The sequence below is a fragment of the Ostrinia nubilalis genome (genome assembly GCF_963855985.1).
Source record: "Ostrinia nubilalis chromosome W unlocalized genomic scaffold, ilOstNubi1.1 SUPER_W_unloc_3, whole genome shotgun sequence".
In the NCBI taxonomy this organism is placed as follows: domain Eukaryota; kingdom Metazoa; phylum Arthropoda; class Insecta; order Lepidoptera; family Crambidae; genus Ostrinia; species Ostrinia nubilalis.
In genome coordinates, this window is record NW_026973570.1 from 305,887 (window position 1) to 314,996 (window position 9,110).

A 9,110-nucleotide genomic window follows, 5' to 3' on the forward strand; every position below is an offset into this window, starting at 1 on the left:
TTGACTGTACTCGAAATCAGGATTTTTTTTGTTATTTTAAAATTCTTTTTTATATCTTTTACAATTTTATCTTCTTGAACGGACTTCCACGTGAAATATGTCAAAGAATCTCTATTATCTTCTGATTCGAACTCAGGAATTTTGCATTTTTCACATAAACTATTCATGCAGTCATGAGACTTAACATCACAAGTGTATTGTTCAATAAACTCTTCTATAGACGCGTGTTTAAGCTCTTTTGCATATTTCAGTTTATTGAACTTTTCTTCAAAATTTGCATGCTTGACACACAAGCATGTTTCTCTATCCCTTGATTTTGGGGCTACGACCCAAAATGGTTTTGCTCTCAGCAGCGTTGCGTATGATAACACAATTCCAGTTTCTTTTACAAATCTTGACACCAGGGTTTTAACTGAGTTTAAAAGCACGCGTCTTTGTTTTTTGATACCATTATGTTTCACAGAGTCTCTCTTAGATGGGCACATTCGACTTACATCATCTTGTTCGAAGAAATCAGTGACTTTTTGTTGAACTTCTTGCTTTAAAACAATTTTGCGAACTTTGGTATCAGACTTTAAAATTGATGTATAGTTTATTTTCTTCGGTCTAGTTGGTAAAATCTTCTTGGCCATATGCAGCATTTTGTATTTTCGCAAAGTGCTTCCACTGATACATTTATGAAAGGCTTCTCTCTCTTTTGAATTCTTTGGTAAAAAATCAGCCTTTTCTTGCAACTGTTTAGTCAATACTTGGCTAAATATAAGTTGTTTGCGTACTTCAGGAGGTACAGTAATATCTTTAATTAAAGCATCAACTTTTTTGATGGGACTTGGAACAGTTTTTGTTTTTGCATCGCTTCTTACTAGTATTTTCTTTAGAGATGCAATTTTCCGCTTCATTTCAATTATAATTTTATCCTGTTTTTTTATTTTTCGGTATGCTTTGGCCCTATCTTTTCGAACGATTTTTCTACCTACTTGTCTTCTCTCTGGAGGTACTGCGGCTAAATCGTCATCTGATTGTGGTGGCGTATTACTCACTAGATTTGCTAAACTTTTTTTCTTTTCTCTGTATGTTTTTGATGCTTTTTTCCAATCTTTCCTCTGCTTTCGCTTCTCTCGTTCGGTCATATCAGTAATTTTCTTCACTTTTTTCTCTGCCTTTTTTTTCTATAATATTCTCTGTCCTTAGCCCGCTTAATTTCTTTCTGCTCTTCAGTCATCTTATCCAAAAACTTTCTTTTTCTAGCATTCGCTTTTTCCCTTTGGCGCAAATAAGCTGCACTATCCTTTTTAAGCTTTTTTTGAGATTTTTTTTTATTTTTTTCTTTTTCAGGAGTTTCCATTTTGCTGTTATTATAAAGAAACAATTTTTTCAAAAAATTTATTAAAAATTGTAAATGATTCGCCCTTACAAATAATAATCATCATTCCGAGAACGCAACAGTCATTTCGGGAACGTGCCATCATGTCCGGGAACGTTTCCGAAATGACCGTTCACGAAATGACGATTTCAAATAAGCGCGCGCTTTAATTAGACGGTAGCCATCTTAAATGCGATCTGGGTTTGTCAATAGGAAAATATTTGAGGTTACTTTGTTATTTCGTGTCGTAAAAAATAATTTCATCAGTAATTAAATGTAATAATTACGTTTACGAAATGACGGATTATTGATGTACGCTCTACGAATAATGAATTGAAAGGTACTTACCATTTAGATTTATTTTATTTGACGATAAATACTCTGACAGCCCGCTTTGTTATTGTTTTCTTCCTCGACTGACGTTAGACACCGAATGGCTGCGTTCACTTAAAATAATTTTTGATCGATTATCGATACGTTCACTGAAATGACTTGTGCGGTATGGTACAAACTATATTGGACATTTTTATAGTTAAAAATAAATAATCTTTTAGTATCCTTTCTAAAACTAAATTTTGTATAAAAATACGGTGTATTAAGTAATGACATGTGTAAATTACCTTAATTTTTTACATAAATTTTTGGACTTGTTGCTGAAGATTGTACATTAGGACGCGTTCCCGAAATGATTATCCATGCATGTATATTGATTTTATTTAAAATTTGCTTTATTAATTAGTTATATTGTTTGATGTACACATAGAAAAAGTTAGTTGAAGTAAGTTATTTTTTTTTTCTCAAATAAGTCAAGATTTAACACATTAAATTGCTAGCAAAGCCAATTCTGCACCTTGGTGATTTTGAGCCACATGAGCTCAATTGATTATGAGGGCGCATAGGGCGCCGCAAAGGACAGTTTACTTAACGCAGCCCAAAGATGTGCAATTAGACTCTTAGGAATATTTAGTTATGTGACTCGCGATCGTGTTATTTGTTTACACACAGAAACTATGTTAATTGTAATAATTACTTATTTTAAGAGTAGGTCAATGTAAAAATAATGCTTATTAAGTAAGTAGTTAAGTATAGCAGTAAATGTAACCTACTTATTTTGCGTTTGATAATCTTATTCTTTTTTTTTTTATTCTAATATTATATAGTCAGCACTTTTTATACATATACCTAAGATACAGGCAATAAATTTTGCTTAGTTTAGGTATCATTATCATAACACTAAATCTAATTCTGAAAATCTCCATGAACCTTACTCCGACTGACTTCCTAGATAATATTTTAAACTATTATGTTGTGTTACATTTTTTACTATAAAAAAAAATAGATATTGTTGCAATAAATCCCGTGAAGTGATGACTTCCTAGAGATTGACAAGATTATACGTAACCTAAAGAATAATTCAGCTCCTGGCATTGATCATATCTCCGCTACTATCTTAAAAAAATCACATTACATCCTATGCTCTATGATAGCCCACCTATGCAATTTGAGTATTTCGACCGGAATATTCCCTACGGTCTTCAAAAAAGCGGTAGTTATTCCGATATACAAAGGCGGTGACAAAGAAACCAGTTCAAACTATCGCCCTATATCACTGCTGAGCACGGTTAGCAAGGTAATTGAGAAGGTGGTAAATCAGAGACTCACAAGCTATCTTGAAAGCAATCACCTACTGGCCAATAACCAATTCGGATTCCGAAAAAATAAAAGTACGGAAGATGCCGTAGCTACCCTCTCGGCAAAGATAACGAAACACCTGGATAAAAAAGACCGATGTGTTGGAATATTTCTTGATCTAAGGAATGCTTTTGATACTGTGTCTATTCCAATACTCCTGACAAGAATGGAGAACCTAGGTATCAGAGAAATTGTTTTGGAGTGGTTTGAGAGCTATCTGTTGGAGAAGACCCAAGTGGTCAAAATCGGTGACACATACAGCGATGTCTATTACAATAGCTACGGATACGATTCCACAAGGCAGTACGTTGGGTCCTACCCTCTTTCTCATATATGCTAACGAACTTTACAAGATCAAACTGGAAAATGGATGCTCACTAGCTTTTGCCGATGATACAGTCCTCATATTTAGAAGCAATTGTTGGACAGAAGTTAAAAGATATGCGGAAATTGGAATCAAGAGAGTCACGAAATGGTTAGATGACAATTTATTGTCATTGAATATAGCAAAAACAAAATTCATCTGCTTTAATATCAGCCACAAATCTAATCCACCCGCGCAATACAAAATAAAGGCCCACGAACAACTGTGCTTTAATGACAATAACTGTAGCTGCGACTCTCTGGAACAAACCAACACCCACAAATACCTCGGTATCATCATAGACCAACATTTATCTTGGCACCCATATATTGTGTCCCTCAGTAAAAGGGTTCGAAAACTCCTTCCAGTCTTTCGGAATCTTCGCGAGGCAGCTGACAGGGACTTGATCCGAAAAGTATATTTTGCTCTCTGTCAAAGTATACTCAGCTACTGCATTCCGGTCTGGGGCGGAGCTGCTACATCTCATCTGTTAGAGATAGAAAGAGCACAACGAGCTATTATCAAGGTAATGCTACGCAAAAAACGCAGATTTCCTACGGAGCTACTATACCAAGAGACTGAGTTACTGACGGTACGACAACTATATGTATACAGTGTGTCCGGGCATGTAGTGATCAAACTTTAAGGGCGTAATCTATGGACAATTTTATCGATGAAAATACTTCAAATTTGGGGCTTGACCCATTTCTGGCAAAAGACAATGCCGGAAATTGGCGTCTTTTTTTTTTTCGCGCGGCCATCGACCAAACCTTGTTTAATAAACCAAACTTACTATGACATGTATACCCCTAAACTCAGTCTGAACTGAGTTGCGAGCATTAGAAGTTTGATGATTTTACATACTAGATTTTCTTTTTGCCCGCAAGTTTTGTAAGAAATTGCAGTTCAGACTGAGTTTAGAGGTATACATGCCATAGTAAGTTTGGTTTATTACACTATTTTGTAATCAAAAAACAAAGTTTGGTCGATGGCCGCGCGAAAAAAAAAAAGACGCCACCTTCCATACAAAATCTGGCATTGCCATTTACAAGGATTTATGTTTTTAATTTTAGGTTTTCACTGGAAACCGCTGGGAAGGGGTATCTTTGTTCAACAATTACGTCGAAACTAATAGACGTAGACTAATAAATTTACATTAGTTTTGTAGAATAGCTCAAATACTAATAATACAATGCAAATAAAACATACCTTAACGACCTGGTTTTTCTTGTGATGGAAAATAACTGAAAAATAAGTGAAAAAAGTAATGTTTTTTTCTAATTAAATCCATTCTTACTCTCTTAAAATGTATGAAACTTGTATCTGTTTTCTACTTCAACTAATAGATAATTTTATTGGCTATAGCATGATATAAAATTTTTGCTTATTAGTGTTAAGCTACCCACGCTATCACTTTTTTTTGAAGGAAGAGGTGAAAACTTAAAATTCAAAACTTAAATCCTTGTAATTTTGCGAGAAATGGGTCAAGCCCTAAATTTGAAGTATTTTCATCGATAAAATTGTCCATAGATTACGCCCTTCAAGTTTGATCACTACATGCCCGGACACACTGTATAACACAATCTTGAGACAACATAAACTTATTAACCCAGCCAAATTACCCCCCGATAAATGCCGTGTTAAAATCCCCACCCCCACTTCAGCTACTAGTTTTGCGCAAAAGCAACTAAACTACAGGGGACCTTATCTTTATAACATGTTTAATAAATACGAGTCTATCTACACCAAAAATAGAAGATCACTAAAAACTGTAATCTCAAATAAACTAAAATGTCTTAACTATAATAGCACCGAAAACTTTTTAAGGGTAAGAGAATGAAAAAAAAAAAATAAAAAAAATAAACAGGTACCCATTATTATTTTCGAATAACTTTATTTTATATTTTTGCTGCTGTATGCTTTGTCAGCTAGAGGGCGCCACATTAGATTTTGTGAAAACCCATTATAGCCTATAACCAGCGGACAATTAAGACGCTTCTAATGATATGTCATTTGTCGAATTCTGATAAGTAGTTTAGAAGTTACGAGGGAACAGATGAACATACATACCTACATGCATACATACATACATACATACATACATACATACATACAAAAATAGCATGTCAAAATCATAACCCTCCTTTTGCTTTGCCGTAGTCGGGTAAAAATCGCTGTCGCTTAGGCCATATCCCACACCACATGTCGCGCGCTCACAATCATGCTCACACGCACGTCACTAAAAACATCGTGTTGAATTTCTCGCACCCGTAGTAACGAGCGCATCACTGGACACCTACCGTCTCCTTCGCACAATCACCCGCGCACGATAGGACACTCACACTAATGCACTACGCATTATCTCTGCACTACACACACACTGCGCTGCACTGAGGACTACTACCGAAATAGTTTTAAATTATTAAAATTGTGTACGTACCCACATAATAAATGTAAATCAGTAACTTTTATGAGGTGGAGGGCTGACTACTTGAGATACAGGTGATTACCTAATTCAGGTGTCAGCCCACCATAGTCAATATTTTACTGTAAACTAGCATTTTGGAATGAACCTTGTTTGTATACGGTTATGGTGAGAAATAAACGATATTATTATTATTAATTACTTTCGCACACTAACCTTAATTTTATTGAAACCAAACTTGTATGTGTTTAGGCTAAGTTTTTATACAGTAATAAATTTATTCTTATTCTTATTTATTCTTATTTTATCCCTACTTTTAAAAATTGCAGTTTTTTGGTTTCTGTGTCTGGGTGTATTAATAAATTTAGCAATATCTTCCGATTACAGCCTATAAGCATAAAAGTGAATTCTTTCGACAGCTAAAAGAATAGGCAATAATTGACATCAAAAAGTTTACCAAAAACTCCCATTGAATAGATTTCAACACTTGAAACATAAAAATGATGCTTTTTTTAAATTTTTCAATGGTATAAAAAGTAGACCGTGAACAGAACATACCTTTTTTTTCCACTTTTTAGATGCACTAAGTCATTACTTAGTTTAAAATTTTAAGGGCTTGAAATTTGAATTTGGCTATTTAACTAACAATTTATCACGAATCCTTTAACTAAGAACAGATTGTTAAATCTCACTATACAAGGTTATTTTTAGTATATACCAAATCTTAAAACTATTTGTTCAGAATCAGTAATAGAATCCACCGCAATATTTTTTATATCATGTTACATTTTGACTAAATAATATTTACAAATCCATAATTTACGGACACCTTACTAAAATGTTCTGCGCGTATGGAAAATGTTGTCAAAGCTTAACAAACATTGCGTTGTCAACAACGAAAGTGCCGCGCGCTGTACGATGTCTACACTCGCGTGCGGATAATGGGACAACAAATAAAGCTTGGAACTTCGTGAGTTTTTAAGGTATCATTTTAATTTTTTTTATACTGATTCTAAAGATTAAAATAGGTACGTGACACGTGTTTCGGCTTTCGTATATACAAAAAATAACCTTGTAGATTGGGCGAGTTATACCCTAGTGATTTTACAGGTATTATCAGGTCCGTGCTTAAATATACCTTCGGACGAGATGAAGACTAGTATTTTAAAAAGTCCGCGGACCAGATTTTCGGTGGGCCAGATAATACCTAAGAAACTAAAAGGACTATACAAGTATTAAAAAATAAAAAAGTACAGGTTTTGACAATATACCAATGAAGATAATTAAATCAAGCATTGACGCTATAATTGAACCATTAACCATTAAGGTTAGGTTAGCAGAAAAATTGGAAAAGGAAAATACATCTTACAAAAAACAAGTCAATGCCTTAGAAAACAAGATAGAAATGCTGGAGAGAAACTCGCATACAACTAGTATTGAAATACGTAATGTTCCGAAGACAAACCACGAAAACAAAGACTCACTGATCTCCATTGTGGGGGACTTAGCATCGGCGGTCAGCGTCCAAACGTCCCCAGCACCGGAGGAAATCAGAGATGTCTACCGTACGAAATCTTCAGCGATAATTGTGGACTTCACTACTACCACAAGAAGAGATGCTTTTATTACTAAAACAAAAACGTTTAACAAAGACATGTAGGCAGGACCCTTGCACAATGCTTACCTATCGGAGTACCTAACTGTGAAGACAAAGCACATATTTTTTCTGGCACGAGGACTCCTCAAACGTAACAAGATTGATGCGTGCTGGACGTCCTACAGTAAAGTCTACATCCGCGAAGCTGAAGGATTGCATTCCATTAATTCGCATCGACAACGCCGAAGACTTACATAAATACGGACTATAAACTGAATATTATTTTGTGGTTTCTTATATTTGCTGTAATATTCTTTAAAACATTTAACTTGACATTTCCAATTGTAAATCACTATTTAACAACGATTGTTAGATGCACTAAAACACTAATCGATACATTCATCCCACATATCCATACTCGACACTCACACACATTATACTCTCTGCAAAAAAATTTAACATACCTATCTACAGGGTGGAAACGATAAGTGATCTCACTCGATTATTTCTAAACCATACAAGATATCGAAAAACTGGTTCCTGATCCTGAAAGTGCTTTACGAGCTCTTTCAAACGGCACCAATAACAGGTTACAGAATAAACTGGATCTATCCGAAAATTCAATGTTTCCGGCTTCCATACATTTAGTACTACCACAGTCATGGCACTCATCTCTTGATACTTGATACAACACTTTATAGCAAGTAAAGCCTAAAACTAATTTTTTCCTTGAATAATTTTAAATAAAAATGCAATTTACGAGTTTTTTTTAGGTTCATTATTTAATTTAAAAAAATTACACTTAATATTGTGTGGTTGGCATACATTTAGTATGGAAGCTGGAAACATTGAATTTTCAGATACTTCCAGTTTATTCTCTAACCTGTTATTGGTACCGTTTGAAAGAGTTCGTAAAGCACTTTCAGCGTCAGTAACCAGTTTTTCGATATCTTGTATGGTTTAGAAATTATCGAGTGAGATCACTTATCGTTTCCACCCTGTATACGTAACGCAAACCCCTATTCATAATACCTACTAAAGCCTGGTCCGTGAGCACGTAGAATTTTGTCCAATGACCCCAAGCTACCCATCCTTATCGCTCGCGCGTAATTATATTGCTGTCGCGACTGTGCGACGGGCGCCCGCAGTGAGTGTGCGAGCGCGACAGCAACATAATTACGCGCGAGCGATAAGGATGGGTAGCTTGGGGTCATTGGACAAAATTCTACGTGCTCACGGACCAGGCTTTATACACAGTAAATACACATTACCATTTCATAATCAAACTGCACATAGAATAACAATACTATATCTAAAGTTAAACCTTACATACACAAATTATCTTATTACATACCCATTTATAATAAAACATTTCACTACAGCTAACAGATGTGATTGAAATAGGAAATTATTATTATTATGGTAGTATAGGTTAATATATTATTTACTTAACATTCTCTAAAGAAGCACTCACATTCACGCACACACACACACACACACACACACACACACACACACACACATTTCTTGTATTTCTTGTAATTCTGATACGAGTAAGTTAATATTAAAGTGTAAAATTAAAGCTTACTAGCTTTCCGGCTTCGCCCGCGTGGAATTTTGTCTGTCACAGAAAAACAATATCGCGCGCGTATTTACTCACCGTTTAGAC